The sequence below is a fragment of the Pagrus major genome, chromosome 20 (genome assembly GCF_040436345.1).
Source record: "Pagrus major chromosome 20, Pma_NU_1.0".
In the NCBI taxonomy this organism is placed as follows: domain Eukaryota; kingdom Metazoa; phylum Chordata; class Actinopteri; order Spariformes; family Sparidae; genus Pagrus; species Pagrus major.
Genome location: NC_133234.1, coordinates 15,278,653 through 15,286,833, shown reverse-complemented (window position 1 = coordinate 15,286,833; position 8,181 = coordinate 15,278,653).

Genomic DNA, 8,181 nt, shown 5'->3' with positions numbered 1-8,181 from the left:
AATTTGACTGTCAGGGGCAACATTTTTCAATTGTTCCTCCACGGGGTGTTTAGGAGCATGTTTCGGGCCGTTTGGAGCGTGCTGGCACCCCTCTGTACGGACATTTTTTTTGGTCTCATACTTGGGTTTAGGGTTAGAGGCAGGCCTGCAAAGTGAATGGGATGGATCAGAGGTGAAATTTGACTAAGTGTCAGGGGCAACATTTTTCAATTGTTCCTCCACGGGGTGTTTAGGAGCATGTTTCGGGCCGTTTGGAGCGTGCTGGCACCCCTCTGTACGGACATTTTTTTTGGTCTCATAGTTGGATCTGGGGTCAGGGTTTGGTTAGAGGCAGGCCTGCAAAGTGAATGGGATGGATCAGAGGTGAAATTTGACTGTCAGGGGCAACATTTTTCAATTGTTCCTCCACGGGGTGTTTAGGAGCATGTTTCGGGCCGTTTGGAGCGTGCTGGCACCCCTCTGTACGGACATTTTTTTTGGTCTCATAGTTGGATCTGGGGTCAGGGTTTGGTTAGAGGCAGGCCTGCAAAGTGAATGGGATGGATCAGAGGTGAAATTTGACTAAGTGTCAGGGGCAACATTTTTCAATTGTTCCTCCACGGGGTGTTTAGGAGCATGTTTCGGGCCGTTTGGAGCGTGCTGGCACCCCTCTGTACGGACATTTTTTTTGGTCTCATACTTGGGTTTAGGGTTAGAGGCAGGCCTGCAAAGTGAATGGGATGGATCAGAGGTGAAATTTGACTAAGTGTCAGGGGCAACATTTTTCAATTGTTCCTCCACGGGGTGTTTAGGAGCATGTTTCGGGCCGTTTGGAGCGTGCTGGCACCCCTCTGTACGGACATTTTTTTTGGTCTCATAGTTGGATCTGGGGTCAGGGTTTGGTTAGAGGCAGGCCTGCAAAGTGAATGGGATGGATCAGAGGTGAAATTTGACTAAGTGTCAGGGGCAACATTTTTCAATTGTTCCTCCACGGGGTGTTTAGGAGCATGTTTCGGGCCGTTTGGAGCGTGCTGGCACCCCTCTGTACGGACATTTTTTTTGGTCTCATACTTGGGTTTAGGGTTAGAGGCAGGCCTGCAAAGTGAATGGGATGGATCAGAGGTGAAATTTGACTAAGTGTCAGGGGCAACATTTTTCAATTGTTCCTCCACGGGGTGTTTAGGAGCATGTTTCGGGCCGTTTGGAGCGTGCTGGCACCCCTCTGTACGGACATTTTTTTTGGTCTCATACTTGGGTTTAGGGTTAGAGGCAGGCCTGCAAAGTGAATGGGATGGATCAGAGGTGAAATTTGACTAAGTGTCAGGGGCAACATTTTTCAATTGTTCCTCCACGGGGTGTTTAGGAGCATGTTTCGGGCCGTTTGGAGCGTGCTGGCACCCCTCTGTACGGACATTTTTTTTGGTCTCATAGTTGGATCTGGGGTCAGGGTTTGGTTAGAGGCAGGCCTGCAAAGTGAATGGGATGGATCAGAGGTGAAATTTGACTGTCAGGGGCAACATTTTTCAATTGTTCCTCCACGGGGTGTTTAGGAGCATGTTTCGGGCCGTTTGGAGCGTGCTGGCACCCCTCTGTACGGACATTTTTTTTGGTCTCATACTTGGGTTTAGGGTTAGAGGCAGGCCTGCAAAGTGAATGGGATGGATCAGAGGTGAAATTTGACTAAGTGTCAGGGGCAACATTTTTCAATTGTTCCTCCACGGGGTGTTTAGGAGCATGTTTCGGGCCGTTTGGAGCGTGCTGGCACCCCTCTGTACGGACATTTTTTTTGGTCTCATACTTGGGTTTAGGGTTAGAGGCAGGCCTGCAAAGTGAATGGGATGGATCAGAGGTGAAATTTGACTAAGTGTCAGGGGCAACATTTTTCAATTGTTCCTCCACGGGGTGTTTAGGAGCATGTTTCGGGCCGTTTGGAGCGTGCTGGCACCCCTCTGTACGGACATTTTTTTTGGTCTCATACTTGGGTTTAGGGTTAGAGGCAGGCCTGCAAAGTGAATGGGATGGATCAGAGGTGAAATTTGACTAAGTGTCAGGGGCAACATTTTTCAATTGTTCCTCCACGGGGTGTTTAGGAGCATGTTTCGGGCCGTTTGGAGCGTGCTGGCACCCCTCTGTACGGACATTTTTTTTGGTCTCATACTTGGGTTTAGGGTTAGAGGCAGGCCTGCAAAGTGAATGGGATGGATCAGAGGTGAAATTTGACTAAGTGTCAGGGGCAACATTTTTCAATTGTTCCTCCACGGGGTGTTTAGGAGCATGTTTCGGGCCGTTTGGAGCGTGCTGGCACCCCTCTGTACGGACATTTTTTTTGGTCTCATACTTGGGTTTAGGGTTAGAGGCAGGCCTGCAAAGTGAATGGGATGGATCAGAGGTGAAATTTGACTAAGTGTCAGGGGCAACATTTTTCAATTGTTCCTCCACGGGGTGTTTAGGAGCATGTTTCGGGCCGTTTGGAGCGTGCTGGCACCCCTCTGTACGGACATTTTTTTTGGTCTCATAGTTGGATCTGGGGTCAGGGTTTGGTTAGAGGCAGGCCTGCAAAGTGAATGGGATGGATCAGAGGTGAAATTTGACTGTCAGGGGCAACATTTTTCAATTGTTCCTCCACGGGGTGTTTAGGAGCATGTTTCGGGCCGTTTGGAGCGTGCTGGCACCCCTCTGTACGGACATTTTTTTTGGTCTCATACTTGGGTTTAGGGTTAGAGGCAGGCCTGCAAAGTGAATGGGATGGATCAGAGGTGAAATTTGACTAAGTGTCAGGGGCAACATTTTTCAATTGTTCCTCCACGGGGTGTTTAGGAGCATGTTTCGGGCCGTTTGGAGCGTGCTGGCACCCCTCTGTACGGACATTTTTTTTGGTCTCATACTTGGGTTTAGGGTTAGAGGCAGGCCTGCAAAGTGAATGGGATGGATCAGAGGTGAAATTTGACTAAGTGTCAGGGGCAACATTTTTCAATTGTTCCTCCACGGGGTGTTTAGGAGCATGTTTCGGGCCGTTTGGAGCGTGCTGGCACCCCTCTGTACGGACATTTTTTTTGGTCTCATAGTTGGATCTGGGGTCAGGGTTTGGTTAGAGGCAGGCCTGCAAAGTGAATGGGATGGATCAGAGGTGAAATTTGACTAAGTGTCAGGGGCAACATTTTTCAATTGTTCCTCCACGGGGTGTTTAGGAGCATGTTTCGGGCCGTTTGGAGCGTGCTGGCACCCCTCTGTACGGACATTTTTTTTGGTCTCATACTTGGGTTTAGGGTTAGAGGCAGGCCTGCAAAGTGAATGGGATGGATCAGAGGTGAAATTTGACTAAGTGTCAGGGGCAACATTTTTCAATTGTTCCTCCACGGGGTGTTTAGGAGCATGTTTCGGGCCGTTTGGAGCGTGCTGGCACCCCTCTGTACGGACATTTTTTTTGGTCTCATACTTGGGTTTAGGGTTAGAGGCAGGCCTGCAAAGTGAATGGGATGGATCAGAGGTGAAATTTGACTAAGTGTCAGGGGCAACATTTTTCAATTGTTCCTCCACGGGGTGTTTAGGAGCATGTTTCGGGCCGTTTGGAGCGTGCTGGCACCCCTCTGTACGGACATTTTTTTTGGTCTCATACTTGGGTTTAGGGTTAGAGGCAGGCCTGCAAAGTGAATGGGATGGATCAGAGGTGAAATTTGACTAAGTGTCAGGGGCAACATTTTTCAATTGTTCCTCCACGGGGTGTTTAGGAGCATGTTTCGGGCCGTTTGGAGCGTGCTGGCACCCCTCTGTACGGACATTTTTTTTGGTCTCATACTTGGGTTTAGGGTTAGAGGCAGGCCTGCAAAGTGAATGGGATGGATCAGAGGTGAAATTTGACTAAGTGTCAGGGGCAACATTTTTCAATTGTTCCTCCACGGGGTGTTTAGGAGCATGTTTCGGGCCGTTTGGAGCGTGCTGGCACCCCTCTGTACGGACATTTTTTTTGGTCTCATACTTGGGTTTAGGGTTAGAGGCAGGCCTGCAAAGTGAATGGGATGGATCAGAGGTGAAATTTGACTAAGTGTCAGGGGCAACATTTTTCAATTGTTCCTCCACGGGGTGTTTAGGAGCATGTTTCGGGCCGTTTGGAGCGTGCTGGCACCCCTCTGTACGGACATTTTTTTTGGTCTCATAGTTGGATCTGGGGTCAGGGTTTGGTTAGAGGCAGGCCTGCAAAGTGAATGGGATGGATCAGAGGTGAAATTTGACTAAGTGTCAGGGGCAACATTTTTCAATTGTTCCTCCACGGGGTGTTTAGGAGCATGTTTCGGGCCGTTTGGAGCATGCTGGCACCCCTCTGTACGGACATTTTTTTTGGTCTCATACTTGGGTTTAGGGTTAGAGGCAGGCCTGCAAAGTGAATGGGATGGATCAGAGGTGAAATTTGACTAAGTGTCAGGGGCAACATTTTTCAATTGTTCCTCCACGGGGTGTTTAGGAGCATGTTTCGGGCCGTTTGGAGCGTGCTGGCACCCCTCTGTACGGACATTTTTTTTGGTCTCATAGTTGGATCTGGGGTCAGGGTTTGGTTAGAGGCAGGCCTGCAAAGTGAATGGGATGGATCAGAGGTGAAATTTGACTAAGTGTCAGGGGCAACATTTTTCAATTGTTCCTCCACGGGGTGTTTAGGAGCATGTTTCGGGCCGTTTGGAGCGTGCTGGCACCCCTCTGTACGGACATTTTTTTTGGTCTCATACTTGGGTTTAGGGTTAGAGGCAGGCCTGCAAAGTGAATGGGATGGATCAGAGGTGAAATTTGACTAAGTGTCAGGGGCAACATTTTTCAATTGTTCCTCCACGGGGTGTTTAGGAGCATGTTTCGGGCCGTTTGGAGCGTGCTGGCACCCCTCTGTACGGACATTTTTTTTGGTCTCATACTTGGGTTTAGGGTTAGAGGCAGGCCTGCAAAGTGAATGGGATGGATCAGAGGTGAAATTTGACTAAGTGTCAGGGGCAACATTTTTCAATTGTTCCTCCACGGGGTGTTTAGGAGCATGTTTCGGGCCGTTTGGAGCGTGCTGGCACCCCTCTGTACGGACATTTTTTTTGGTCTCATAGTTGGATCTGGGGTCAGGGTTTGGTTAGAGGCAGGCCTGCAAAGTGAATGGGATGGATCAGAGGTGAAATTTGACTAAGTGTCAGGGGCAACATTTTTCAATTGTTCCTCCACGGGGTGTTTAGGAGCATGTTTCGGGCCGTTTGGAGCGTGCTGGCACCCCTCTGTACGGACATTTTTTTTGGTCTCATACTTGGGTTTAGGGTTAGAGGCAGGCCTGCAAAGTGAATGGGATGGATCAGAGGTGAAATTTGACTAAGTGTCAGGGGCAACATTTTTCAATTGTTCCTCCACGGGGTGTTTAGGAGCATGTTTCGGGCCGTTTGGAGCGTGCTGGCACCCCTCTGTACGGACATTTTTTTTGGTCTCATAGTTGGATCTGGGGTCAGGGTTTGGTTAGAGGCAGGCCTGCAAAGTGAATGGGATGGATCAGAGGTGAAATTTGACTAAGTGTCAGGGGCAACATTTTTCAATTGTTCCTCCACGGGGTGTTTAGGAGCATGTTTCGGGCCGTTTGGAGCGTGCTGGCACCCCTCTGTACGGACATTTTTTTTGGTCTCATACTTGGGTTTAGGGTTAGAGGCAGGCCTGCAAAGTGAATGGGATGGATCAGAGGTGAAATTTGACTAAGTGTCAGGGGCAACATTTTTCAATTGTTCCTCCACGGGGTGTTTAGGAGCATGTTTCGGGCCGTTTGGAGCGTGCTGGCACCCCTCTGTACGGACATTTTTTTTGGTCTCATAGTTGGATCTGGGGTCAGGGTTTGGTTAGAGGCAGGCCTGCAAAGTGAATGGGATGGATCAGAGGTGAAATTTGACTGTCAGGGGCAACATTTTTCAATTGTTCCTCCACGGGGTGTTTAGGAGCATGTTTCGGGCCGTTTGGAGCGTGCTGGCACCCCTCTGTACGGACATTTTTTTTGGTCTCATACTTGGGTTTAGGGTTAGAGGCAGGCCTGCAAAGTGAATGGGATGGATCAGAGGTGAAATTTGACTAAGTGTCAGGGGCAACATTTTTCAATTGTTCCTCCACGGGGTGTTTAGGAGCATGTTTCGGGCCGTTTGGAGCGTGCTGGCACCCCTCTGTACGGACATTTTTTTTGGTCTCATACTTGGGTTTAGGGTTAGAGGCAGGCCTGCAAAGTGAATGGGATGGATCAGAGGTGAAATTTGACTAAGTGTCAGGGGCAACATTTTTCAATTGTTCCTCCACGGGGTGTTTAGGAGCATGTTTCGGGCCGTTTGGAGCGTGCTGGCACCCCTCTGTACGGACATTTTTTTTGGTCTCATACTTGGGTTTAGGGTTAGAGGCAGGCCTGCAAAGTGAATGGGATGGATCAGAGGTGAAATTTGACTAAGTGTCAGGGGCAACATTTTTCAATTGTTCCTCCACGGGGTGTTTAGGAGCATGTTTCGGGCCGTTTGGAGCGTGCTGGCACCCCTCTGTACGGACATTTTTTTTGGTCTCATACTTGGGTTTAGGGTTAGAGGCAGGCCTGCAAAGTGAATGGGATGGATCAGAGGTGAAATTTGACTAAGTGTCAGGGGCAACATTTTTCAATTGTTCCTCCACGGGGTGTTTAGGAGCATGTTTCGGGCCGTTTGGAGCGTGCTGGCACCCCTCTGTACGGACATTTTTTTTGGTCTCATACTTGGGTTTAGGGTTAGAGGCAGGCCTGCAAAGTGAATGGGATGGATCAGAGGTGAAATTTGACTAAGTGTCAGGGGCAACATTTTTCAATTGTTCCTCCACGGGGTGTTTAGGAGCATGTTTCGGGCCGTTTGGAGCGTGCTGGCACCCCTCTGTACGGACATTTTTTTTGGTCTCATACTTGGGTTTAGGGTTAGAGGCAGGCCTGCAAAGTGAATGGGATGGATCAGAGGTGAAATTTGACTAAGTGTCAGGGGCAACATTTTTCAATTGTTCCTCCACGGGGTGTTTAGGAGCATGTTTCGGGCCGTTTGGAGCGTGCTGGCACCCCTCTGTACGGACATTTTTTTTGGTCTCATAGTTGGATCTGGGGTCAGGGTTTGGTTAGAGGCAGGCCTGCAAAGTGAATGGGATGGATCAGAGGTGAAATTTGACTAAGTGTCAGGGGCAACATTTTTCAATTGTTCCTCCACGGGGTGTTTAGGAGCATGTTTCGGGCCGTTTGGAGCGTGCTGGCACCCCTCTGTACGGACATTTTTTTTGGTCTCATACTTGGGTTTAGGGTTAGAGGCAGGCCTGCAAAGTGAATGGGATGGATCAGAGGTGAAATTTGACTAAGTGTCAGGGGCAACATTTTTCAATTGTTCCTCCACGGGGTGTTTAGGAGCATGTTTCGGGCCGTTTGGAGCGTGCTGGCACCCCTCTGTACGGACATTTTTTTTGGTCTCATAGTTGGATCTGGGGTCAGGGTTTGGTTAGAGGCAGGCCTGCAAAGTGAATGGGATGGATCAGAGGTGAAATTTGACTAAGTGTCAGGGGCAACATTTTTCAATTGTTCCTCCACGGGGTGTTTAGGAGCATGTTTCGGGCCGTTTGGAGCGTGCTGGCACCCCTCTGTACGGACATTTTTTTTGGTCTCATACTTGGGTTTAGGGTTAGAGGCAGGCCTGCAAAGTGAATGGGATGGATCAGAGGTGAAATTTGACTAAGTGTCAGGGGCAACATTTTTCAATTGTTCCTCCACGGGGTGTTTAGGAGCATGTTTCGGGCCGTTTGGAGCGTGCTGGCACCCCTCTGTACGGACATTTTTTTTGGTCTCATACTTGGGTTTAGGGTTAGAGGCAGGCCTGCAAAGTGAATGGGATGGATCAGAGGTGAAATTTGACTAAGTGTCAGGGGCAACATTTTTCAATTGTTCCTCCACGGGGTGTTTAGGAGCATGTTTCGGGCCGTTTGGAGCGTGCTGGCACCCCTCTGTACGGACATTTTTTTTGGTCTCATAGTTGGATCTGGGGTCAGGGTTTGGTTAGAGGCAGGCCTGCAAAGTGAATGGGATGGATCAGAGGTGAAATTTGACTAAGTGTCAGGGGCAACATTTTTCAATTGTTCCTCCACGGGGTGTTTAGGAGCATGTTTCGGGCCGTTTGGAGCGTGCTGGCACCCCTCTGTACGGACATTTTTTTTGGTCTCATACTT